We start from the raw sequence: 27771 nt of genomic DNA, 5'->3' as shown, positions 1-27771 counted from the left end.
TAGACTTTCCTTCTAAAAACTATAGGAAGATATAGCTTTGGTCCTTGTAAGACTTCACAAACTGATTTGGAGATGAAGCATCCATAAATTCTACTTTGGACTCTACTTCATCTTTGCAATTCACTGTCCCTTTACCTCATTCAACTACTAGTCTCTTTTTAAATCACATGTATTTATCCCAGAAAGAGACTGAGGCTTGAAAATGAGTATGAGCATAGAATGGAGATAAGGCTAGAACTCTATTAGACCTGGACCAATACACAGTTTTGAATTAACCAGGAAAGCATAACTTACCTGTTTACTATAAAGTGAAACCAACCAACTGCTGGCTGTTGTAAGGCACAAGAGTGAAACATCAATATCCAACAATAAGAATGCATACACTTTGATCTTTTCTTTCCAAGATTTCTATTTCCTTCCTTCCTCTCCACTACCTCTACTCCTGTACACTCATAGCTTCATACTTTAAACATCACAATAGCCTCTTAGCTGACCTAACTGTGGTTTCTCCAGCCTGCTGCCAGGCAATCTCCCTAAAATACAATTTCATTCAATTTAAATATTTCTATATGTGAGTCTCTGGGGGGCTTCCGCCAATACATGAAACACAAGAGACTCAGCTTCTATCCCTGGGTTGGGAAGGTCCCCTGGAGTTAGCAAATGGCAACACGTTCTAGTATTCTTGCCTGGAAAATGCCATGGACAAAGAAGTCTAGCAGCCTACAGTCCATGGGGGTGCAAAGAGTCGGATACAACTTAGAGACTAAACACACAAACGTATGTGAGTCTCTACCCTCAAAGAATTCATCATCTAGTAGAAAAGACATACATTTCATGACCTCCTTCTCTAAAATTCTCATCAGTACAATCATTTTGAAGAACAATTCATCAGTATCTAGTCCAGCTGAAGAAGCACCTGCCCACTGATTCAGAGATTTCACTGCTAGGAAGCTAGCCTATTTCCTTGTATACTCTACAGCATGTGTACAAAGAGAGCAACATGTATGAGAACGTGTATAGAAATACTTTTTGTAATAGAAAAAAATGAATAAGAAACTACAAGCGATTTAAGTGTCAACAGAAAAATATTTCAAGAGTTTTTATTACAAAAATGTTCAAATATAGGAAAGTATATGTATATGTGTATATATGTGTGTGTGTGTGTGTGTGTGTGTATGTACACAAACACACTTATCCATGTGCCCATCACCCCCATGCTAAATTAAAAGTTGGCCATCTTGCTTCATCCTGCTCCCTTCTAAAAACAAATGTACTTTAAAGCTGACAAACACTATATCTGGTTGTTACACCTCTAAATTAGTTTTGGTGGTGGTTTAGTCGCTAAGTCGTGTCCAACTCTTGGCAATCCCAGGGACTGTAGCCTGCCAGATTCCTCTGTCCATGGGATTTTCCGGACAAGAATACTGGTGTGGGTTGCCATTTCCTTCTCCAAAATTAGTTTTATTCTAAATAAATTCATGCATCCCCATGTTCACTGCAGCATTATTTACAACAGCTAGGACATGGAAGCAAACTAAACATCCATCAACAGAAAGCATAACGATACTGTATATGTGTCAAGTTTTATCATATTACTTCAAGACCAGCCAGAACTCTGTGGATTTGCTCTGACACCATATGAATATTCAATTATCATTGAACCTTTTAACTAACACTTTCAGCATCCATTAATGATCCTGGCCCAAGTCAATTATTCCATAACAGATTGTAACAAATTATGATTTCCAATTCTATAATTCTTTCTGTATTTATTATCTGACACTCCTCATTAACTATAATATAGTTTCTACTAAAAAGGCAGTTCAAATGTTTACTGATTTTCAGAGTAAAGAACAAGTATAAATGCCATTTCCATTTATTCTGGGGTTTTTTTGTTTGTTTCTATACATTACTCTCCTTATTCTTTTTCATCTTAATCTGTCTCAATTTTGGACAAGAGCTTCTTCAGGTTGGCTTTTGTGTCTGTGAAAGTTTTCCCACTTCTGACAGAACATGTTCCAGTTGCACTATGTGTGTTTCCCGACACAATCCTGGAATCAGTCATTTCTTGAGGAGCTCTGGATCCTAAGTAGAAGTTTTTTAAAGACCAAAACTGGAGCAAGAGCAGTACTCATTTTTACCAAAGGGACACACTTTTTCTAGGTCTTTTCAATGGACAGAGCTAAGAAAGAAATATACATTGGGGTAGAATTAAGAAATAAACATTTTAAATCATAAATTCATACTGACATTTATAATTCAATTTAACACTGTCAGGTTTTTTGCTTTGTTTCTTTGAATTGAAAGCTAGTATCTCTATTGCCTCCTAATACATAAACATAAAGTGCCTCAGCAGTAAAGAATCTGCCTGCCAATACAGGAGCCGCAGACTCAGTCCCCAGGTCAGGGAGATCCCCTGGAGAAGGAAATGGCAACCCACTACAATATTCCTGCCAGGGTAATCCATGGACAGAGTAACCAGGCAGGCTATAGTCCATGGAGTCACAAGTCAGACACAACTGAACCGACTGAGCAGGCACACACATAAGCATAAAGCTTACGGATTTTACCCTACAACATATATCAAATGCTGTCAAAATAAAAATATCAATAATTCCTAGGCACACATCCAGAGAAAACCATGATGTGAAACAATACACACATAATAGATTATTCAGTCATAAAAAAGGAGTGAAATAATGCCATATGCAACAACATGAATGGACCCAGAGATTATATAGAGTGAAGTAAGTCAGAAAAAGACAAATATCATGTGATATCACTTATATGTAGAATCTGAAAAAAAAAAAAGGTATAAATCAAATTTTGTTTTATAGCGACACAGTACTCAGCTATGTGAAAATACTATTTTATTTTTAATTAAAAAAAATGAGTAACGTTTTCCTCTGTAGCAATCAAGTCAAAATTTCAACCTACAGTATAAGTTTGTGTATCAACTACTTCAACCTCATACATTCATTTCATCCAGTTTTCTAACCTCCCACTTAATAATCTCCAACAGACATCAGAATCTAATAGTTCTTCCTCATTCCATACAAGCCCACCTTATTCCAGACCTCATGATATTTCCCATTTGCAATGGTCACAACCCTTTGCTCCAAATCCCAGATTTCAACCAACCCATTTCAAACATTCCTCTTCCCCAATAAGCTTTTTCTTAAATGAGCTAACTCCTCAACAATTCTACCTTTCCATTTTTATCAGAAATTTATACCATAATCTGTACACTTCCTCTTCGTTCATTAAACAAACATTTACTTAGCACACAGTATCTTCCAAAAGAAAGGCAAACAAAAACAGTCAAGTCCCTAACCCCACAGAGCTTGTGTAGTAAAGGGAGAGCCTGTCAATTAGTTAATCAATCAACTAGTTAAAGTAGTAGTAGTGATAACTGCTATGAAGAAAATATAAGGCAGGGTACGAACATGGAGAGTATTAGATTAGGGACAGAGAACTGCCATTTAAGAAAAGTCTAAGGTCAGGCCTCCTTGAGGAGGTGACATCTGAGTAGAGACACAAATGAAGGAAGAGGCAAGGCAAGGAAGGATCCCAGAGAAAAGCACCATGATGGATATAATGATCTTTTAGCAACTCAACATCTAGGGAATTCTCCTCATCAGTCTTGAAAGGCAGAAACCTCCACCTATTACTGAAACTAGATAACTGCTTTCCCAGCTTTCCTTGCAACTGGGATACAGTCATATGATCTCCTCTCCAAAAGAGAAGTATCTAAGCTGGAATTTAACTTAGATGGTAGTGCCATTAAAAAAGCAGGAAGTACACGGAATCCATTATGACAAGAGCAGCAGCAGATTCCAATGACAGTAACGACAGCAGTTTCTTTCTGTGATGTATTCCTTTCCTATAAAATTCACCAGAGGTGGTTTCTGGTGCTTAAAGCTAAGAATTCTGACTGTTCCTGGTGATTCAGAGAGAGGCCAAGCACTGGGTTGGCCAAAAAGTTCGCTCAAGTTTTTCTATAAGATGTTACATGAAAGCCCAAATGAACTTTTTAGCCAACCCAATATAAGGGCCTTGAGATAAAAGTAGAAGAATAGGATATGCAATCACAAAGGTATGAATAGGCCACTTCATGTAGGGCCTTATAGGCACTACTAGGGAGTCTGGATTGTATTCAGTTTACTAGGAAAATGTTAAAATGTTTTAAACTTAAGGGTTGTGATGTGATTGAATTAGTTTTTAAAAAAACTACACATGTTCGGATGTGAGAGTTGGACCATAAAGAAGGCTGAGAGTCAAAGAATTCGAACTGTGGTGCTGGAGAAGACTCCTGAGAGACCCTTGGAGAGCAAGGAGATGAAACCAGTCAATCCTAATGGAAATCAACCCTGGATACTCATTGGAAGGACTGATGCTGAAGCTCCAATGCTTTGGCCACTTGACTGATGCAAAGACTCAACTCAGTGGAAAAGACACTGGTGGCTGGGAAAGGGGAGGAGGAGAAGGGGTCAACAGAGGAGGAGATGGTTGGATGGCATCATCAACTCAATGCACATGAGTTTGAGCAAACTCCAGGAGATAGTGAAGGACAGGAAAGCCTGGCGTGTTGCAGTCCATGGAGTCACAAAGAGACACAACTGAGTGACTGAACAACAACTCATGTTATTATGTGGGAAATACACAGTGGCTGGGAAGAACTGAGACAGGAATACCAGGTATGAAAATATTTCAGGCTGATAGTGCTGTGTGCTAGGATGATACCTGTGGGATCATTTGGACATTTCTACCTTTAAGTACTATCTACCTAGGTTTAAATCTAGCATCTTATTGTATGCTTTCCACTGTTCTCTGTTCAGTTTCTGTTCTTTCTTGTCTTCTTTCAGATTGATTTTTTTTTAAACATTCTATTTCATCTACTGATTTGGAAGTTATATTCTTTCTTTAGTGGTTCCCTAGATACCATGCCATGCATTAAAGTCTAAAGTTAATCAAAATCTTTAGTTCCCCCTTCCCCAAAAACCTACAGAGTTTAGAAGACCCAACCAACACATCAATCAAACTCAATGGGGGGACTCTGTTTGGATTCAGTTTGAAGAAACTAAATGTAAATTTTTGAAAGTCACTTTTTTAGGGCACTGAAAAACTACTTGCATGATACCATTAATGATGGATACTTGCCACTACACATTTTTCTAAATCCACAGAAGGCACGCAGCCAAGAATGAACCATGATGTAAACTATGGACTCTGGGTGAGCATGACGTGTTAGTGCATGCACAGTTGTAACAGTGTACTACTCTGGTGGGGGACACCGGCAGTGGCAGAGGTTACACACGTATGGGGAAGGAAGATGGTATGTGAGAAACCTTTTTATTTTCCCCTCAATTTTGCTGTGAAGCTAAAACTGCCCTAAATTTAAAATAAATTAAAAGATCATTTGGAGATTTGAAACACTGCTTAAATGTGTATTGATATTAATATTGATAATAAGAAACTGTCTGGATCTGACAATATTTAGTTTAAGTTTATAACATTTTAGGATTAAAAACAATATATTTACAGATTAAATGATGTGATACTTGAAATTTGTTATAAATTGAGGGATGTATGTGGAACCAGATTAGCCATGAGTTGATCACTGTTGAAGTTAGGTAATGAATATGTGGGGTTCATCATACTCTTCTTTCCTTTTATATCTTTAAAGTTTTCCACATTTTTTTTTAAATTTACCCTCCTTCTAGACAAGGACTCCAGAATATAGAATCCCATTCATTTCCGCTCTGCTTCTGTCTTGTTTTTTAATCCATAAGATAATTTCTACTGTACTATACAGTCCTTATTCCTTTTCATTTTCTAAATATACATCACTTTCTTTTTCAGCCCTTCATACCTTTTATTTTGACCATGTGGGGTTCATTCTACCTCATGTATATACTTCAGGACTGCACTAAGGTGCACTAACCATTTAAATTAAAATTTAGTTTAATTTTAGAAAATTAAACTAGCCACATTTCACACTAGCCACATTTCAAGAGTTCGCCAGTCCTATGTAACTTATAACTACAATACTGAACAGCACAAAGAATATTTCTATCATCACAAAAACTTCCAATGAATGAAGCTGGTTTAAATTATCTTTAATCAAAGTTGGTAACAATCTGTTTTTGTTTAAAATATCTTTATTTCCACCATCATTCTTCAAAGATATTTTCACTGGGCATAAAATTCTAGGTTGACAGGCTTTTTCCTTTGTTTTTTTTTGTTTTTTTTTTCATTTCATATTGCAGATATTATTTCCCTATCTTTTGATTTATATTGTTCAGAAGTCATCTGTTAGCCTAATTCTTCCTACTTCAATAGTTATCTTTTCCTTCAGCTACTTTTTAAATTTTTCTTAATGTCATTGGTTTCCTGCAATTTCATTGACGTGTCTAGGTGTGAATTGAAGATGGCAGTGCAGAAGGACGTGCACTCATCTTCTGCAAGAACTCCAAAATTACAACTCTCTGCTGAACAACTGTCAAAAGGAAAATATTGGATCCCACCAAAAAAAGATACCCCACATCCAAGGGCAAAGGACAAGCCTTTGGAAATCAACATTTAGAATCAAACCCCATACCCGCCAGAGTCTCTCAGGGGGCTCACACAAACCTACTGTGCACCAGGACCCACCCAGAGACCCCAGAGACTGAGCCAGAACTGTGTTTGAGAGTCTCCTGTGGAGATATGGGTCAGCAGTGGCCTGCCGCAGGGGCAGGGGCTCTGGGTGCATCATACCTGGGTAAGGCATAAGCCCTCATGGAAGAGGTCACTATTAACCCTACCACAGAGATGCCAAGACTTACATAGGACTGAGGAAACAGACTCTTGGAGGGCACAAACAAAACCTTGTGCATAACAGGACCCAGGAGAAAGGAGCAGTGACCCCACAAGAGACTGACCCAGACTTGCCCATGAGTGTCCAGGAGTCTCCGGCAGAGGCATGGGCCGGCGGTGGCCTGCTGCAGGGTCGGAGGCACTGAGTGCATGTATGGGATCTTTTGAATGAGGTCACCATTATCTTCATTACCTCAACCATAGTTTGGTCTCAGGACAAACAACAAGGACGGAACACAGCCCCTCCCGTCAACAGAAAATTAAAGATTTACTGAGCATGGCCATCAAAGCAAGACCCAGATTCGCCCACAGCCTGTCCCTCCCATCAGAATGCTTCCATAAGCCTCTTATCTTTATCCATCAGAGGGCAGACAGAATGAAAACCACAATCACAGAAAACTAATCAAACTAATTCATGGACCACAGCCTTTTCTAACTCAATGAAACTATGAGCCATGCCATGTAGGGCCACCCAAGATGGACAGGTCATGGTGGAGAGTTCTGACAAAATGTGGTCCACTGGAGAAGGGAAGGGCAAACCACTTCAGTAACCCTGCCTTGAGAACCCCATCAACAGCATGAAAAGGCAAAAAGATATGACATTGAAAGATGAACTCCCCAGGTCAGTAGGTGCCCAATGTGCCATTGGAGACGAGTGGAGAAATAACTCCAGAAATGAAGAGACGGAGCCAAAGCAAAAATACCCAGTTGTGGATGTGACTGGGGACGGAAGTAAAGTCCGATGCTGTAAAGAACAATACTGCATAGGAGTCTGGAATGTTAGGTCCCTGAATCAAGGTAAATTAGAAGTGGTCAAACAGGAGATGGCAAGAGTGAACATTGACATTTTAGGAATCAGTGAACTAAAATGGACTGGAATGGGTGAATTTACCTCAGATGACCATTGTATCTACCACTGTAGGCAAGAATCCCTTAGAAGTGGAGTAGCCACAGTCAACAGAGAGTCTGAAGTGCAGTACTTGGATGCAATCTCAAAACGACAGAATGACCTCTGCTCGTTTCCGAGGCAAACCATCCAATACCACAGTAACCCAAGTCTATGCCCTGACCAGCAATGCTCAAGAAGCTAAAGTTGAATGGTACTATGAAGATCTACAAGACCTTCTAGAACTAACACCCAGAAAGGATGTCCTTTTCACTGTAGGGGACTAGAATGCAAAAGCAGGAAGTCAAGAGAGACCTGGATTAACAGGCAAATTGGGCCTTGGAGTACAAAACAAAGCAGTACAAAGGCAAACAGTTTTGCCAAGAGAACACACTGGTCATAGCAAACTCCCCCTTCCTACAACACGAGAGAAGATTCTACACATGGACATCACCAGATGGTCAACACCGAAATCAGATTGATTATACTCTTTGCAGCCAAAGATGGAGAAGCTCTATACGGTCAGCAAAAACAAGACCAGGAGCTGACTGTGGCTCAGATCATGAACTCCTTATTGCCAAATTCAGACTTAAATTGAAGAAAAGTAGGGAAAACCACCAGACCATTCAGGTATGACCTAAATCAAATCCTTTACGATTATACAGTGGAAGTGACAAATAGATTCAAGGGATTAGATCTAATAGACAGAGTGCCTGAAGAACTATAGATGGAGGTGCGTGACACTGTACAGGAGGCAGTGATCAAGAGCATCCCCAAGAAAAACAAATGCAAAAAGGCAAAATGGTTGTCTGAGGAAGTCTTACAAACAGCTGAGAAAAGAAGAGAAGCTAAAGACAAAGGAGAAAAGGAAAGATATACCCCTCTGAATGCAGAGTTCCAAAGAATAGCAAGGAGAGATAAAAAAGCCCTCCTCACTGATCAGTGCAAATATATAGAAGAAAACAATAGAATGGGAAAAACTAGAGATGTCTTCAAGAAAATTAGAGATACCAAAGGAACATTTCGTGCAAAGATGCACACGATAAAGGACAGAAATGGTATGGACCTAACAGAAGATACTAAGAAGAGGTGGCAAGAATACACAGAAGAATTATACAAAAAAGATCTTCACGACCCAGATAACCATGATGGTGTGATCACTCACCTAGAGCCAGACATCCTGGAATGCGAAGGCAAGTGGGCCTTAGGAAGCATCACTACGAACAAAGCTAGTGGAGGTGATGGAATTCCAGTTGAGCTATTTAAAATCCTAAAAGATGATGCTGTGAAAGTGCTGCACTCAACATGCCAGCAAATTTAAAAAACTCAGCAGTGGCCACAGGACTGGAAAAGCTCAGTTTTCATTCCAATTCCAAAGAAAGACAATGCCAAAGAATGTTCAGCTACCACACAATTGTACTCATCTCACAGGCTAGCAAAGTAATGCTCACAATTCTCCAAAATTCTCCAAGCCACCTTCAACTTCCAGTGATGTTCAAGGTGAATTTAGAAAGTTAGAGGAATCAGAGATCAAATTGTCAATATCTATTGGATCATAGAAAAAGCAAGAGAGTTCCAAAAAAACATCTACTGCTTTATTGACTATGCCAAAGCCTTTGACTGTGTGGATCACAATAAACTGTGGAAAATTCTTCAAGAGATGGGAATACCAGACCACCTGACCTGCCTCCTGCGAAATGTGATGAAGGTCAAGAAGCAAGTTAGAACTGGACATGGAACAACAGACTGGTTCCAAAGAGGGAAAGGAATGTGTCAGTGCTGTATATTGTCACCATTTGTTTAACTTATATGCAGAGTACATCATGAGAAACGCTGGGCTGGATGTAGCAGAAGCTGGAATCAAGACTGCTGGGAGAAATACCAATAACCTCAGATAAGCAGATGACACCACCCTTACGGCAGAAAGCAAACAAGAACTAAAGAGCCTCTTGATGAAAGTGAAAGAGGAGAGTGAAAAAGTTGGCTTAAAACTCAACATTCAGAAAAGTAAGATCATGGCATCCGGTCCTATCACTTCATGGCAAATAGATGGGGAAACAATGGAAACAGTGAAAGACTTTATTTTGGGGGGCTCCGAAATCACTGCAGATGGTGACTGCAGCCATGAAATTAAGACACTTGCTCCTTGGAAGGAAAGCTATGATCAACCTAGACAGCATATTAAAATGCAGAGACATTATTTTGTCAACAAAGGTCCATCTAGTCAAAGCTATGCTTTTTCCAATAGGCATCTCTGGATGTGAGAGTTGGACTTTAAAGAAAGCTGAATGCTGATGAATTCACGCTTTTGAACTGTGGTGTTGGAGAAGACTCTTGAGAGTCCCTTGGACTGCAAGGAGATCCAACCAGTCTACCCTAAAGAACATCAGTCCTGAATATTCATTGGAAGGACTGATGCTGAAGCTGAAACTCCAATACTTTGGCCACCTGATGTGAAGAACTCACTAGAAAAGACCCTGATGGTGGGAAAGATTGAAGGCGGGAGGTGAAGGGGCCAACAGAGGATAATATGGTTAGATGGCATTACTGACTTGATGGACATGAGTTTGACTAAGCTCTGGGAGTTGATGATGGACAGGAAAGCCTGGGATGCTGCGGTACATGGGGTCACAAAGAGTTGGACATGACTGAGCAACTGAACTGAACTGAGGTGTGAATTTATTTTCACTCTAATATGGATTCACTGGGATTCTTGAATCCTAGTTTGGTATCTTTCATTGTTTCTGGAAAACATCAGTAATCACCTCTCTAAATGACCTATTTTTCTTCTCTTCTTCTGGAATTCCAATTAAGACTTTCTCACACTATCCTCCATATCTCTTACCCTGTCATCTGTATTTTCCATCATTCTATCTTTTCTACCTTGAAGCTACATCTTCGATAATGCTGTCTGATCTATATTCTAGTCCAAAAATTTTCCTGATGAGTCTAATCTGCTGCAAACTGCACCATTAAGTTTTTAATTCATTTACTGTATTTATTTCCAGTAGTTGTTATTTGATATTTTCAAATCTACAATGCCATTTTTTTCTGCTTCTTCTCTTCAGATGTGTTATTTCTGTGAACACAGTAATTATGCTTGTTTAAAAGGAGTACGTCAAGGCTGTATATTGTCACCCTGCTTATTTAACTTCTATGCAGAGTACATCATGAGAAACGCTGGGCTGGAAGAAGCACAAACTGGAATCAAGATTGCCAGGAGAAACAGCAATAGGCAGATGACACCACCCTTATGGCAGACAGTGAAGAGGAACTAAAAAGCCTCTTGATGAAAGTGAAACAGGAGAGTGAAAAAGTTGGCTTAAAGCTCAACATTCAGAAAACTAAGTTCATGGTATCTGGTCCCATCACTTCATGGGAAATAGATGGGGAAACAGTGGAAACAGTGGCTGACTTTATTTTTGGGGGCTCCAAAATCACTGCAGATGGTGATTGCAGCCATGAAATTATTAATAGACGCTTACTTCCTGGAAGGAAAGTTATGACCAACCTAGATAGCATATTGAAAAGCAGAGACATTACTTTGCCAACAAAGGTCCGTCTGGTCAAGGCTATGGTTTTTCCAGTGGTCATGTATGGATATGAGAGTTGGACTGTGAAGAAAGCTGAGTGCCAAAGAACTGATGCTTTTGAACTGTGGTGTTGGAGAAGACTCTTGAGAGTCTCTTGCACTGCAAGGAGATCCAACCAGTCCATCCTAAAGGAGATCAGTCCTGGGTGTTCATTGGAAGGACTGATGCTGAAGCTGAAACTCCAATACTTTGGCCACCTCATGCAAAGAGTTGACTCATTGGAAGAGACCCTGATGCTGGGAGGGATTGGGGGCAGGAGGAGAAGGGGATGACAGAGGATGAGATGGTTGGATGGCATCACCGACTCAATGGGCATGGGTGCGAGTAAACTCCGGGAGTTGGTGATGGACAGGGAGGCCTGGCGTGCTGTGATTCATGGGGTCGCAAAGAGTCAGACACGACTGAGCGACTGAACTGAACTGAACTGAATCTATATCTTCTAATTCTAATATACGATGCCTATGACAATCTTCTTCTGCTGTCTCTCATTTCCACTGGTTCTTGCTCATGTTTGTCTGCGTGTATGGTTGGTTATCTTTGACTATGTGCCTGACAGTGTCCTTCAAAAATTATTTTGGGGAGGCCTAACATGAAGGAACATTACTCAAAGGAACATTTGTATTTGCTTCTGCAAAACACCAAAGGGATAATACCAGTCAGGGACCAATCCAAATTAAGGTGCCCTTACCTCACTAGGCTGGGGCCACAATTTTGTATTTTTTTTTTTCCTCCTGTTCTGCTCAGTACCAAGACAACTTGCCCTGAAGTACTTTGATATCTGATGGGAAGTAGGCAATGGATTAAAGAGGGTCAAGGATTTGCTCTGGTTCATCCTTCCCTCTCAGGAGTAGACATATAGGTTCAAGCCTAACAAGGACAGATCTCTTATATGACTCTTACATAGGTAAGCTCTGAGTCTTGATTTCTGTCCATCTCATCCCACAAGGCCAATGAACAGAAACCCTAAATTTCTTGATATCAGCAAACATACTCAGGGGAAAAGTGGCTTCAGTTCTCTAGGTATTCTGCTAACCTCCCTTGGTTTGGGCTTTCTTCCAGAATCTGACTTACTAGATTCCACTATCTCCCCAGTTCTTCAAAGATCTTAAGGTAGTGCTTTATATGTCTTATGCAACATTTTCAGTTGTTCCCAAAAAGAGGGCTGGTTTAAATAATCTATCCCACCATTACCCAGATGCCAAGATACATTTCAAAGTAAAGTTTACACACCTCCCTGATGTTGTGTTAGTCGTTCAGTCGTGTCCAACTCTTTGGGACACCATGGACCATTCCCACTATGCTCCTCTGTCCATGGAATTCTCCAGGTAAGTATACTGGAGTGGGTTGCCATTTCCTTCTCCACTTCCTGATGTATCAGAAGTTAATGTACAAAAAAAAAAAAAAAAAAAAAGAGGAGTCAAAGATAAAAACTAAGCTTTTACCCTGAACAACTTGGTGAAAAATAGGATTATTTACTGAAATAAAGGTGCCAAAGTGGGATAGGGAGGGTCAGGTGTTAAGGAGGTTGGCCACAGACTGTTAAGTTTGAGATGCTTTAGCTAGATTTTAGGTTTCTTATGGTTAGAGACAAGACTTTCTTTTAGTGTCATTTGAACGCATAACCACTTTAGAATAGTGCAACATACAAAGTGGCTATTTAACTAGGCAAGAGTTTCTCCACATTTAGCAGCATCCCTACTCTCCACCCTAAGACACCAGTAGCAACCCCCCAACCCTGTTTCACAACATCAAAAAAATTTCTCTAGCTTTCGCAAAATCACTCCAATTGAGAACCACTAATTAAATGCTTCTTAAAGTTAATTTCTATACACCATGCTATCACCATCCTTTCCACCACAGTCCACTCAACTGGACACAAAGATATATAAGAGGTAAGAGTCAATCCAAGCCAAAACTGTAACCAAGCCCAATTCAGCATTTCTCAAATTGGGTTTCCCAGAGCTCCAAAGGTCTGCAGTACTGAGAAAAACAGGGAGTGAAGGGGTAAGTACAGGTTAGAAGCTACCAAACAGTTTCACCCTCATTCAAACAAGACCATCTCTGGGGACTCCCCTGGAAGTCTAGTGGTTAAGACTCTACGCTTCCACTGCAAGGCGCAAGGATTCAATCCTTGGTTGGGGAATTAAGATCTTGCATGCCAGATCCCACATGTCACATGCAATTTAAAAAAAAACAAACAAAAAACTCCAACTGTTACATGCTCCTATATAACATTATATTTTTAAAAGAAAACTACTGCCAGTATAACATCTTCTCATCAGATATAAAATGGTTAAAATTTTAAATCTCAAGCAAGAATTACTTAACAGCTCTTTTTTATTGCTAGTCCACACCCAAATCCTTGTTAACAAAAACCCAGAAAAGCACTACTGATACATTTGCAAGTCCTGGCATGTTATGTGCTTTATATATGCTCCCCTTTTATTTTTTTGACAGTAGCCAAATAGAAATCAAGTAAAACTCATATGGATAAATCAGGGCCTCCAAAATCAGATTCTGAACTATAACTCATCCAAGAAAGTTTAAATTCAAAATTATACAGCAAGAGTTTGTTCTAAGCAGCACCCATGCATTTCATGACTCCTTTCCTCCATTAGGTTAAACCTCTTATCTTACAGTTACTCCTCAATGCACCAAATTTAAAAAAAAAAAAAAAATTATGCTCTATTACAAACTTCCCTAACTCAGTTTTAATATTGTTTTAAATATTACAATACAATTTCAACTACCCTAAAGATCACTTCTTGATTCCAGCTTGTGCTTTATCCAGCCCAGCGTTTCTCATGATGTACTCTGCATATAAGTTAAACAAGCAGGGTGACAATATACAGCCTTGACATACTCCTTTTCCTATTTGGAACCAGTCTGTTGTTTCATGTCCAGTTCTAACTGTTGCTTCCTGACCTGCATACAGATTTCTCAAGAGGCAGGTCAGGTGGTCTGGTATTCCCACTTCTTATTTAACTTATATGCAGAGTACATCATAAGAAACACTGGGCTGGATGAAGCAGAAGCTGGAATCAAGATTGCCGAAAGAAATAGAAATAACCTCAGATATGCAGATGACACCACCCTTATGGCACAAAGAGACGAAGAACTAAAGAGCCTCTTGATGAAACTGAAAGGGGCGAGTGAAAAAATTAGCTTAAAGCTCAATTCAGAAAACTAAGATCATGGCATCCGGTCCCATCACTTCATGGAAAATAGGTGGGGAAACAGTGGCTGACTTTATTTTTTTGGGCTCCAAAATCACTTCAGATAGTGACCGCAGCCATGAAATTAAAAGACACTTGCTCCTTGGAAAAAAAGTTATGACCAACCTAGACAGCATATTAAAAAGCCAAGACATTACTTTACCAACAAAGGTCCATCTAGTCAAAGCTATGGTTTTTCCAGCAGTCATCTATGGATGTGAGAGTTGGACTATAAAGAAAGCTCAGTGCTAAAGAATTGATGCTTTTGAACTGTGGTGTTGGAGAAGACTCTTGAGAGTCCCTTGGACTGCAAGACGATCCAACCAGTCCATCCTAAAGGAGACCAGTCTTGAGTGTTCATTGGAAGGATGAATGCTGAAGCTGGAACTCCAATACCTTAGCCACCTGATGCGAAGAGCTGACTCAATGGAAAAGACCCTGATCCTGGGAAAGACTGAAGGCAGGAGGAGAAGGGGACGACAGAGGATGAGATGGTTGGATGGCATCATCAACTCAACGGACATGAGTTTGGGTAAACTCCAGGAGTTGGTGATGGGACAGGGAGGCCTGGCGTGCTGTGGTCCATGGAGTAACAAGAGTTGGACACGACTGAGGGACTGAACTGAACTGAAAGATCACTTTCTTATTAAAAAGCCCTTTTTATAGCTTTGAATTTCAGGCACCAAAAGATATAATTAAATTGAAACTATGCTAATAAATTTCCTATTTCCCACATAACCTATTAGATATACATTCTCTGTTACTCTATCTACATTCTACCTGTGCATACCAATGTCCCTATTATGACATCACTACAAAGCTGCTTTCAAAAAAAACAGAATATAAATATCTGTAATTGAAGGATAAAAAATGTTTATTGATGACTATTTACTATTCATGTTTAAGACAACCTCGAGTTCTGTATCTAAATAACATAAATTATACAAACACACACAGGATTTCCCAGGTGGCTCAGTGGTAAAGAATTTGCCTGCCAACGCAGGAGCCTCATGAGATGTGGGTTTGATCTTTGGGTCGGGAAGATATCCTGAAGGAGAAAAATGGCAACCCACTCCAGTATTCTTGCTGGAATAATACCATGAACAGAGGAGTCTGGTAGGCTATGGTCCATGGGGTCGCAGAGAGTGAAACACAACTGAGCGCTAAGCAACCACACACATATACACACAAAATCACAGAAGAGTAAAAGCATTCATCAACTGGCATGACCAGAACTTCTCGTGCACATGCCAAAACCTAGTCTTCCCCTTGTATCGCTGATAACACTATCACCCTCTTTTCCTCCCAAATTAGAGAATCTGTGAGCTATCCTCAACTTCTCCCTCTCCCTCTTGTCTCTACATAGAGCAGATCATCAAGTCTTATAGGGGCTACTTCACTTCTCCTTTGCTCTTCTGTTTTCAATAGTTCAAAAATTCAAAGCATAGAAATGTATGCATTAAAAAAAAAAAAAGAAATGTATGCATTGAAGTCTCAATAGAAGCATTTATGCTATTCCCGTCTTCCCCCCAGCCACAATTATTCACCTTTACTAGTTTCATGGATATCCTTCCGAGGTTTCTATGTTACCAAAAGATTGCATTACTATAATACACTTTCTGCACTTGCTTCTCTTAACGCATCCTGAAGATCTTTTCCTATTAGTTCATAGAGAGTTTCCTCAATTTCTGTAAAGCTGCTTAGTATGCTGTTGTATGGATATATCTCAGTTTACTGTAGGTGGACTTTATTGCTATTATAAACTACACGCAATTAATAACTTTGTAAATGCATCATTTCATTTCATAGAACTGTAAGATAAATTCCCTGAAGTTGGGCTGCTGGGACAGGGATAAATACAACTGTAATTATGATAGATACCAAACTGCCTTCAAGTCATTTTTTTTAGTTTTCTTTTTTTTCCAAGTCATTTTAAAACTAGTCCTTTACTCCCCATTCTCTTTAACATTGCATTCTCATGTCTGTATTCATCCATTTATCCAGTTTTACTCTTCATTACATTCATTACCACCTGACATTTGTTTACTGCGCCTTCTCTCCCCCAACACTGAATGTCAGCTCCAAGAAAACAGAGACTTTGTCTTCTGTTTTGTTCATTACTGAAACACCAGAGATTGGAACAGTGCCTGGCACAGAGTACTGCTAGGCTGAATAGGCTTTGACAAGCAAGGAAAAGGAAGAGGAAGAACACATGGAGTTAGGCCTAAGCATCGTATACTATAGAGGAAATACTATCTTGGTGACGTTAAAAAGTAAAGAATAAGGTTAAAGAAGCAGAGTGTAAAACAAAAAGACTTGAAAGCCAGAAAGTAGAGTTTGGACTTTATCCTGCAGACAATTGAGAGTCATTCTGTTTTAAGCAAACGATGATCCATTCAAACATTTATTCAGCACAAGTTCAATTCACTTTGCTTGGCACAGTGGAAAGTGCAAAGGTCAACAGTACATGGTCCCTCTTCAGGCTGCTTAAGTTTAGCAGCAATGGGCTCAAAAAATTTTTTAGGAAAATTATTCTGGCAGCCATATGCAAGATGGATTGGAAGCAAGTTAGAAAGGGCAGGACTTCCCTGGTGGTCCACTGGCTGATTGCAAGCTCCCAATGCAGGGGGCCTGGGTTCAATCCCTGATTAGGGAACTAGATTCTACATGCCACAACTAAGACTCAGTGCAGCCAAATAACTAAGCAAATATTTTTAAATAAATAAATAAAGTCAGAAAGGGCAAATAATAGGCAATGCAGAATCCCAGAAATAGAGATCCAGGAAAAATTAACCTAAAGAATAATGCTGACTGATGTATATAAGAAATAAAGGAGAAATCTATCACAGACGACTTCAAGATTTAAGCATGATGATAATAAAACAAAGAAAAATAAAGTAGTGGAAGTTGGGTAATAATAAACCAAAAAGTGAATGAAATTCCTTAAGCCTCGAAGGAAATACTTGGTAAACCAACTGGAGATATCAACCTGAGGAGTACACACTTATGGGTCTTCAACATATAAAACATCCATGAAGAAGAGACAAAGAGAGGTGAGCAGAGAGCCAAGTACTGAGTGGAATGACAGTGTAAGAGGATCATGAAACAACAACACAAATTCACAAATGAAGCAATCAGAAAAGGAAAATCAAGGACTAACATGAAAGGCGAGGAAAGGAAAGGTTAGGAAGCCTAAGTGGAAGTCAACAGTCACACACACATACACTGACTGAAAAAAACCCGGATGAAACCAATACCATTGGGAAGGATGTCCCTTGAAGCAACAGTCTGAATATGTCACATTCACATGTAATGTCATTACAAAAATTGCAGTAAATTAGGGAAGAAGTAGCACAAGAGCTGAGGGCAGCAATTTTAACTGTCTTAAAATTTTTGAAATAAAGAAATGAGGAAGATAGCTAAAAAGAACAGTAGTTAATAGTTAAAGTCATTTCTTTTCCTCCTAAAACATAGAAGTCTGTATATTCTGCACTATTTGAAGATAAGGAGAAATCCCTGCAGTTAACAATCAAAGTGATCAAAGGAAAGTTAATATGGCAGCAAGATTCCTAGAAAAGCAACATTCCTCTTCTATTCTGTTTACAAAATAAGGTGACAGGATAGATCTGTCATGGTGACAACATGCAAGCTTGCATTCTATACTCTTTTTCAATTAAGTATAAGTTGTGGTATCTCTTGAGAGAGAGGAAGAAGATATCAAATAGCAAAATATCAGATTAATAAAATGACTGCCAAGTAGCAAGGGTTCACTGGATTTGTACAGCATAAGTTTATAGTGGCCAAGAAATTTTCATAATTACCTACCTTCCCCCACAAATACACTGCGACCTATGAGGAAAAACAGGAACTACACAGGCAGGAAGATTTGACAACAGGAGCCCAGTAAAATATGAAAGGAGTGACTGATGTCAGTTCAGGCTATATAGAATGCATACAGGAATAAACTAAGGGAGAGAAATTGAGAGTCCCTATGAACAGAACAGATAAAGGAACGTAAGGAACATAGGTGGAATAATTGCAAAGATCAAAAGTTCATGAGTCAATTAGGATGTAAGAAATTTTTTTAGATCGTTCACTTATACAAGTATACTGTTTGCTACATGTAAAAATTTGTGTCTCCCCAACCTTCAATTTTATGTTGAACTCCTAATGCCCAAAGCGATGGTATCAGGAAGGAGTCTTTGGAAGGTGAAGTCTGATCATGAATGAGATAAATGTCCTCATAAAAAGAGACCTGAGAAGGTTCCCTTTGCAACTTCCACCATAAAAGGATACAACAGAGAAGTCTGCAATCTGAAAGAGGGCCCTTACCAGAGCCCAATGATGTGGCACCTTGATCTTGAACCTCCTATATATGCTTTAATATTAAAAATGTTGTAATATTAAAATAAAATAGGACTTAAAATTAATTCCACAGGTTCCTTAATTGCAATTCCAAAAGCCAAAAAAAACTGTGAAACCCAAAATAACTTATTTGGCAGTTAACACCTTACCTAAACTGACATGAAGTTATTTATAGTCTTTATTTACCCCATTTGCTGTAAACGTTCATACATTTTGCAGCAGAAACAGTAACTTGTTTGAAGAAGGTTACTGCACTAACTGCTGAAAGGCTACATTAACACTCCCTTAACTACATACAAAAAACTCTCCCCAGGTGGCTCAGATGGTAAAGAATTTGCCTGCAATGGGGAGACCTGGGTTCGATCCCTGGGATGGAAAGATCTCCTGGAGGAAGACATGGCAACCTACTCCAGTATTCCTACCTGGAGAATCCCCATGGACAGAGATGTCTGGCAGGCTACAGTCCATGGGGTCACAAGGAGTCGGATGCAACTAAAAGCACACAGCACATTAGACCCTGAGGGTTTTAGTAGACCACAATTCTACAATAATTGCTAAGATTTATTTAACTATTAGGGCTTCGCAGGTAGCTCAGTTGGTAAAGAATCCACCTGCAATGCAGGAGACCCCAGTTCGATTCCTGGGTCAGGAAGGTCCCCTGGAAGAGGGATAGGCTACCCACTCCAGTATCCTTAGGTTTCTATGGTGGCTCAGATGGTAAACAAACCACATGCAACGCGGGAGACCTGAGCTGGGAAGATCCTCTGCAGGAGGGCATGGCAACCCACTCCAGTATTCTTGCCTGGAGAATCCCCATGGACAGAGAAGCCTGGTTGGCTACAGCTCGTAGAGTTGCAAAGAGTCGTACACGACTGACGAACTAAGCGTAGCACTGAGCTATTAAGTATGTGTCAGACACTTTCTTATCACTTTCTTTGCTGTAACTCATTTAATCCTTCCAAGCACCCTGAGTTACGTATTGCAATTATTTGAATTGCACAAGGAAGGAAAGTAAAGCAGATTAGGCAAGTTGCCTAAACTCACAGAGCTAGAAGAGTGACTAAGTTGGAATGAATACAACATTTAAAATATTACACACAAGGTGAAAAAAAACATAACATACAGAACTGATGGTAGGGTGGCAAGAATCAGTGGCATTTCTCTCTATTCAATTAATTAATATTAGAGTGGTAAGGAATCAAACAAATACAGAATACTTCATGCACTTTCAAATATTCGTTCATGCGCAATCCCTTTGTCAACTTGCATAAATTGCAGTGTAAAATTCAAACTCAGCTTATGCTAGTATCTTTAATTTTTATTGAAACATAACCTTTAATCCTTTTAATCTCAAGAGATACATAATAATACAAATTCACTATATAAGTTAGAAAATTTGTGTAAGTAAAAAGAAAATAGTCTTCTATAAAATTACACACAGAAATAATCACTTAACAATTTGGCAGTTTCCTTCCAGATGTCAATATATCTGCTATTTAATTAAAATAAAATCACATTTTTAAAGTTACTTTTTTTATTTAACATACACCAAGACATAATTTCATGTTTTTACATTCTTATGGCTCAGCAGTAAAGACTCTACCTTGCATTCATTGCAAGAGAAGCAAGTTTGACCCCTGGGTCAGGAAGATCCTCTGAAGAAGGAAATGGCAACCCACTCCAGTATTCTTGCCTGAGAAATCTCACGGATAGAGGAGGCTGGCGGGCTATAGTTCATTGGGTCGCAAATGAGTTGGACACAGCTTAGTGACTAAACAACAAAGCATTAAAAAAAATGGCTAGGTAGTACCCCCACTGTAGGAAGGTATCGTAACAATCACCGTGAAACATCTAAGTTGTTTACAATTTTACAGCATGGAGTCACCCACTCTGGAGTCAAACTGCTTATAATCAAGTCTGTGCTCTGCCAGTTACTGATTCTGCTAACTTGGACAAGCTACCTAATAATTTCTCTATACCTCAATTTTCTCTTATGAAAAATGGGGACAGCATTACTTACTATATATGATTAATGTGGGGAAGGGATCAAATGTGTTAATATACAGCTTTTATTATCAATGCTGCAACTGGTTGTAAACAGCTACCAATTTATCGGTTTTATTACACCAAAATAAATACCAAAACAAATTCACTTAAAATTTCCACATTAGAAGGTATGCCCATTTTTCAGGCTTTTAATATGCCAAACTACAGCTGGGTTTAAAAAACCCTCATTAAATAGTTGTCTCATTTAATACTCATTTTTCCTTATCCAAGAAAATGAAAACTATGATCCAGTTAAGCTAACTTGTTTCAATTAGCTTTTGCTCTTCCACTTCTGCACCTGCAAACCTACACATATTTGTAAACTCTCAGTCCATAGGGAACTTAAGGTTAAGGAAACCTGGCTGAAATCCTAATTCGGCTCATCATTTCCCTTCTCTTGAATCCCTAACTTGAACGCCCATCAGTGGAAGGGGACCGCCTACCACCAGAAACCACCAATTATACTCTCCTTTTGAGGAATTTTTCTTCGAGGAATGTTGAAATTGGCCTCCTCCTAATTTCTACCCCTTGCTCCTACTTCTTTCTGGTCAAGTCAAACCTTGTTGTTCTATGTGAGCTTCTCTTTTGGGGGCCAAAGATCACAGTTTTTCAACTTTTCCTCCTTTCCATTTCCTCCACAATTAAAATTCTCTGGCCATGCTCTATAGTTGGGTGGTTTTTAAACTTGATTGTTTATCATCTAAGGAATGTGAGAAAAACAGAGTGGGCCAGTTCCTATCCTACTTAAGGTTGGGCCTCCATAGGTCTTTTTAATGAGCGCTCCAGCTGATTCTGATACAGAGTTTCAGAACTGATCCAAGATCCCACTTATGATAGTATGTTATTTGAAATAATACCCCAGGTGTAACACAACCAGTACAAAGCAGGGCTGACACCTTGCTCTTCAAAATGTTATTTACTTTTTAAAAATTTTTAAGTGTTCATTCATATAAAACGTACAATCAGTTAAAATGATCAAGTCTTTTCCACACTATTTATGCATTAGCATCTTGGGCCCTAACAGCCAACCTTTATAATCATTCCCATTAAAAGGTTAAGAGAGCTAGGGCTACGAATTTTAATTTTAAATGGGCCATTTAATTTCTAAATGAACCAATGGTCCTGCAGGTGGATTTACTTTCAGTGAGGAAATCACTTCATGGTCAAGCCTCTAATACTATGGACATACTCAGCCCAAATAAAACTGCATTAGCCCGCCAACGTCTGAACAGGACAGTTGGTTGCACCAAAGTATCTTCTCTGTGCAGACCACTGTTGCCAACATTGTGAAGTAACACATAGGCCCTAATACTAACACTAATAAACTGACTGAGAGAGCCTCATGGAACAAACGTCTTCAGAAAAAGTTAAATGTACTAATTATAGTTGTCCTGAGGTAGACACATCAGTGCTACAGAAACATGATTACTAGTGGGAAAGCTCAGGGACCAAAGAAATGACTCACTAGAAAACTAAGTTGCCCTGAACTTAAAGGTTTTGTTTCAGTTTGCTTTTTGGTATTTGCAGAGAGAAGAAATGGAGCTTATCCACACTCAACCTGCTTGCAAAGGGGTACGGCACCCTCATAATTAATTCATGAGTCAAAATTTTCTCGCAGTGACTCCTGAACCCCTCATAACTTGTTTGTTTTACCTGATATTTCTAACTTAAGGTACTCAAGGGCCAAAAAAAGTCCATTCTATAGACGATGAGCTCATCATAAATATATCTAGAGTTGAGGGTGGGGAGTACAACTCAAAATCCAATCTGATATTTTCATGTGAATAGCAAACATCAAAAATATACCTGGCATTTTCTAGCAATTACATGAAGACAGACCAGATGCTTCCTGTTGATGGAACAGGAGAGAACTACAGACTGGCAGAATCAGACTAAAGTTCACAAAACAACCAGAAGCTTCATTTCAGAACCATTAAACCAAAGCAGGTACGACTTTTAATAAGTATTCACACATTTACAACTGTCCTCCAGCCTAGAACACCCAGACTGATTCAGAAATAGATAACTCATGAACTCTTAAGTTACAGAGTTAACTCTACATCTGTATATGCATTACAATGTAAAAGCAGTTTCACCAAAGGTTTCACTGCAGGACTCCTTTTTAATCTGGCACTCCGATAGTGCTTTGAAGTGTTCAACTTCAGAGATTACATTTACACACAAGCTTTCACAAGCAAATTTAACATGGGGTTCGTGTTTTACTTGTGTACATCATTAAAAATAAGTTGTGGAATTAAAAATTAAGTTTAATCACTTAAAATTTTTTCAAATATTCTGAGTCTCTAAAATCATATGCAGATTATGCAATCTTTATTCATGATGTTTATGCATCTAAACCCCAAATTGAAAAAGCTAGAGCTCAAGAAAAAAAGCACAGGAAACAACCCTCTTATCCGTATTTTTAAAATGTGTCTTTTACAATAATATCTTGATTTGATTTGAATGGTAAGAGCAGGATAGAAATGACACATTTTTCAGCTTTTGAAAAAAGGCATGAGTATACAGTGGAGTTTACCAGCGGTTACATGATGTGATACCACAACAAACTGAACACAGAAGTAGATTCACGAATCCAGCTATCTTCTGTTAAACTAGCCATTCAAAAGACAAAAATGCAAAACAAAGTCACTCTTGCCTAAAACATCACTGGCGTTAACATGCAACAGACTTTTATTTTGTTATCTTGGGGGAAAATAAATACTCCAAAAGAGAAAAAGTTAAGAAAAAAGACAAAGCCATCTTTCGTTTCCTTAAATTCAAAATCTGAGCCTGAAAGTGGAAGTGGCAAGGTCGATGGTTACATGTCACTGAGAAGAAATTTAAAGCAAGCTGAAGTGGGTCTCTGTGTGAAAAAAGACTATCTGCAAAAAACTCCTGGCCACTAACTTCTGCATAATAAACTACAGTGCTTTAACTCTGGGATGGCAAGTTACTGCACTCATTACACCAAACCATTTTCCAGATAAAAAACTGTAGTTTACAAAAGTAACTTGCCTGAATCGAGACAGCAAATCAGTGTCCAGAGAGAACACTTAAGGTATTTCCACATTACCAAGCCCCCTTCAGAAGTACTGTGGTTTCTGCCCCTCCTTTGAACAGATGTCTCCTCGCCACAGTCCAATCAGGTTTAAAGCAAGAGTATGTGTACTGAAAACAGGCTTCAAGTGGTAAAACACACACAAAGCAGGCCTGTATCATTCCTTTGGTTTCAGTTTTCACGATGCACCCTCGAGGCTAGGCACGCTGGTTCAACATGGTAGGAGAGCTTCAACGAAACACACTAAAAACACACTGATCGTGCCGAGACAGAAATGACCTGGCAAAATTCTCAACTTCGTCCCGGAGGCCGTGCACCCGCAGATGCCGGCGGGCAAATCCCAAGAGCAGAAGTCCCCAGCATCCAAAGCAGCTGGCTTCCTCCCCTCAGGAACTCGAATCCCCGAGGCCGAGGCAGTCGCCGCGGCGGACCCGCACGGGACCAGCTGGGAGCTCCCGTTAACCCTGTCCGGGCCGGCCAAGCCGGCTGCTCCCGCCGCGGCCCGGGCGCCTCCAGGCCCCGCGGCCCAACAGCACAGCGCGCCGGAGGCCGGCCGTCCCCACCGACCCTTCCCCGCTCCGGCTGGGCGGCCCAGACAAAGAGAGCGGCGGCTCCCGGGGCGGCAGCGCCAAGGCCGTAACGCGCCAGCCTGCCTCACCCGCCCACCGCCTGCCACTCGGCGGCCGCAGTTCCCGCAGCCCGGGCCTGACCCCATCCCGCTCCGGGGCCGCCGCTCGGGACCGGCCCGGCGGAGAGCCGCAGGGAGGCCGTGGTGCGCCGGGGCCGACGAGGGGGCGGCGGCCGCCACCATGTCTGCCCGCCCCTCCCAGAAGCGGGGTGCCAGCGGACAAAGCGCGGCGGCGGCGCGGGCGGAGCGGGGACCCAGGCCCACCCCGCCGACCCCCGCGGAATAAGCGGGGCCAGGAGCCCCGGAAACCCGGCGCCTTAATGCAATAAACAGGAAATCGCGGGGATGATCTGGGTTCCGGGGGAAGTGGAATTATTTTTTACCAGCGAAGAGATCAACTTCCACATCCGGTGGTAACAGGGCCCTACACAGACCCGCACTGACCTGGAAAAGCTTCGGGAGCGGCGACGGGGGAGCAGCAGGAGGTGGTTCGGGGACCCGAGGCGCCTCGTACCCTGCCGGGCTGACGCGGCCCCGCTAAACACAAAGCGCTTCAGCTGCACAGGGCGCTATTTTCCGAAAATGCCGCGTCTGGTCGGCGCCCAAAATCCCCACCGAAAAGTCCCCCGTGCTGCGCGCGGAGGGACACATGGTGTGCGAGTGAGTCAAAGCTCCCAGCATCCCTCCCAGACCCGGCCCTCGTCAACTCTTCCCCTGAGCCTTTCCGCCCCTGCCCTAGTTAGCAGATTTCTCTCCCACCCACTCTCCGATCCCTTTCCGGCGGGAGAAATAGGGCGAAAGGGTCTGATTTTTGTTTTTAACGAAGAGGAGGGAAATAAGCCATTTCTACAGCTTCAGCTACACAAAGAAACCGGCGGAATGATCCCTCTCGGAGACCGCAAGTCCCGGCTCGCCCGGCGCCTGCGCGGCACGGGGGTGGGAGCTGCGGCCGGCCATGTGCGCGGCGGAGCAGCGGGCCGGCCACGCAGGCTGCCCGCTTGTTTCTGCGGGGCTAGGAGTGGGAGGCTGAAGTGCGTGTGCTAACTTTCTCTCTCCGGCATGAGCGCTAAGATGAAAACATACATGTTCCTGTAGCTCCCTCCCTCCTTTTTAAACATTGTGGTGGTTCCTTATATTTTGTAGACCCTAATAACTGCTCGCTGAATTCCCTTGAATTACTGTCAACTCAGAGGTAGAAGTCTTGTTTTTCCGGGGTTGGGATGTTAAGGTTTTTGTTGCATTTTATTAAGAAAGTAGCAAAAGTTTATTTGAGGGAGCTTGCCTGGCATCCCAGTGGTTAGCACTTTGCACGCTTTGGCTGTAGGGCGGAGGTTCGATCCTTGGTCAGGTAAATAAGATCCTGCATGCTCCGGCCACCCCCCCTCCCAAAAAAAAGTTTATTTGAGAATGGTGATTTGCAAAGTAAGAGTCTTATAAGTTTAATTTACTTACGATGGTTAGCTAAGAAACCCATAATATAGATAATCTTCTTAACAGATGAGCCAGGGAGCGACTTTTCAATCTTCTAACCTTAACAATTTTTGGCATCCTACATCTATGAATTGAGAATATGTGAGAGAGCACCAGGATTTTAATTTAAAAGAGTTTACAAGTGAAATACATATTGCCCACTGATTTAGGGTGGCCTCAGGTATTGATGTAGAAATTTGTCTTTGTGTAACTTAACAAAAATGTTGTGCCTAAAATAAAATGAATGACATGGGAGACGTATTCTGTTTTTCTTTCTGTTTAATATTTTCAGTGCTGCTTTGGATCCTCACATGCTCTTCTTTAACATTGATTTATCTGAGTAAACCTCCAGTTAATGGTTGCAATAGAATCTTTGCACTCCTTGATCTTATGCTACAGAATGCGAACAAGTAGACATCATCAGGAGTATGAGGGTAAACTGCTGAATGCTGTGAAATTTCATACCGGAGGAATCCCTTATTTACCTGTGAAGGAGGCATGGCATGTTGCAGGAAAAGCAGTTAGCTTTAGTAAGGGATTTGGGGAGACTTTCCAGACAGAAGTAATGAATGCAAAGGTTAGGACACAAACACTAGAAATGGTTGAGTGCGCGGAAGATAGTGCTTTTTCAGAAATGCCTAGAGATGTGTCTGAAGAGGTCTAGTCATAAAAACCTTGAGTGCCATGTGCAGAAGAGCTGAGAGCTTTTGAGAGCTAAGAGGAAGATATTGAAAGATTTTAAGTAGAAGCATAGTAAATCAGATTTATATTTTAGATCACCATTAGGTAAGTCAGAGGCAGAGAGAACAGTCTGTGAGAGATTAATGACTTGGACTGAGATGGTGGCAAGCAGGGATGAAGAGTATGTCCAAAGATGTTGCTGAGAGCTTGGTGATCTGGTTGACTGGATAGGGAATGATAGAGGGCCATGTCAAAGATGACTCCTAAGTGTCTTGGGGGAGCAGTCTGAAGGATATCTTCATGGAGATTAGAAACAAGGGAAGAGGAATACATATTAGGGGAGGAAGATGGTTCTGTTTTGACCATGTAAAATTTGAAGTGCTTATGAGTCAACCAAGCAAGTATATCTAGTAGGTAGTTAGGTATTCTTTCATTTAAGTTGTTTTGAGAAAAACTGACTGGCACTGTTCTGCTCATTTGAGCAGATTAAGCAGGGAAAAGACCAACAGATTTCTTGCTCCTGTTTCTGTGGAGGGAACAGACTATAAAGTTTTATAAAAAAAGAAGAGGAAAGATAATATCACAATATCTTTCATGAAGAAAATGAAAGGGTATTTGGATGAAGCATTTCTCTGGGAGAGAGAGCAGGCAGAATTTTGGAGACTGTTCAGAAATGGCCTCTCTCAGAGTTCCCTGATAGCCTAGTAGCTAGGCTTTACTGAGTGGGCCCAGGTTCAGTCCCTGGTTGGCGAACTGAGATCTTGCAGGCTGCATGGCCTCTGAGAAAATACTCTTTTGAGCTAAGACTATAGTGGGAATAAGTTAGTTGAGGCCCGTTTTCGAGATCAAAGGAATAGTAAGGCAAAAATCCTAAGGTGAGAAAGCAAGAAAGGCAGTGTGGCTCAAGTCTAGAGGGCAAAGAAAGGAATAGTAGAAGATGAAGTTTACATCCTTAGTAAGTTTCAGAGCTT

The 27771-nt window shown here is 40.6% G+C and overlaps 1 protein-coding gene across 7 annotated transcripts in view; it reads right to left on the bottom strand.

Moving 5' to 3' along the window:
• The window catches only part of GABPB1 (GA binding protein transcription factor subunit beta 1), a 61422-nt gene extending 36196 nt beyond the window's left edge, over window positions 1-25226 (bottom strand). For 4 of the 7 annotated variants that reach the window (XM_043472015.1, XM_043472007.1, XM_043472009.1 and 1 more), the window contains exon 1: window positions 25033-25055. The gene's annotated coding sequence lies outside the window, so the exon portion shown is untranslated. Of the gene's footprint in view, window positions 1-23978; window positions 24095-25032; window positions 25056-25093 lie in introns of those variants that run through there. The other 3 variants (XM_043472010.1, XM_043472014.1, XM_043472011.1) reach the window with 2 other exon arrangements.
• Window positions 25227-27771: the final 2545 nt, after the last annotated feature.

The sequence above is a fragment of the Cervus canadensis genome, chromosome 6, assembly GCF_019320065.1.
Source record: "Cervus canadensis isolate Bull #8, Minnesota chromosome 6, ASM1932006v1, whole genome shotgun sequence".
NCBI lineage: Eukaryota > Metazoa > Chordata > Mammalia > Artiodactyla > Cervidae > Cervus > Cervus canadensis.
Note: the sequence above shows the minus strand (reverse complement) of the source record. Positions and strands in the feature narration are given on the sequence as shown.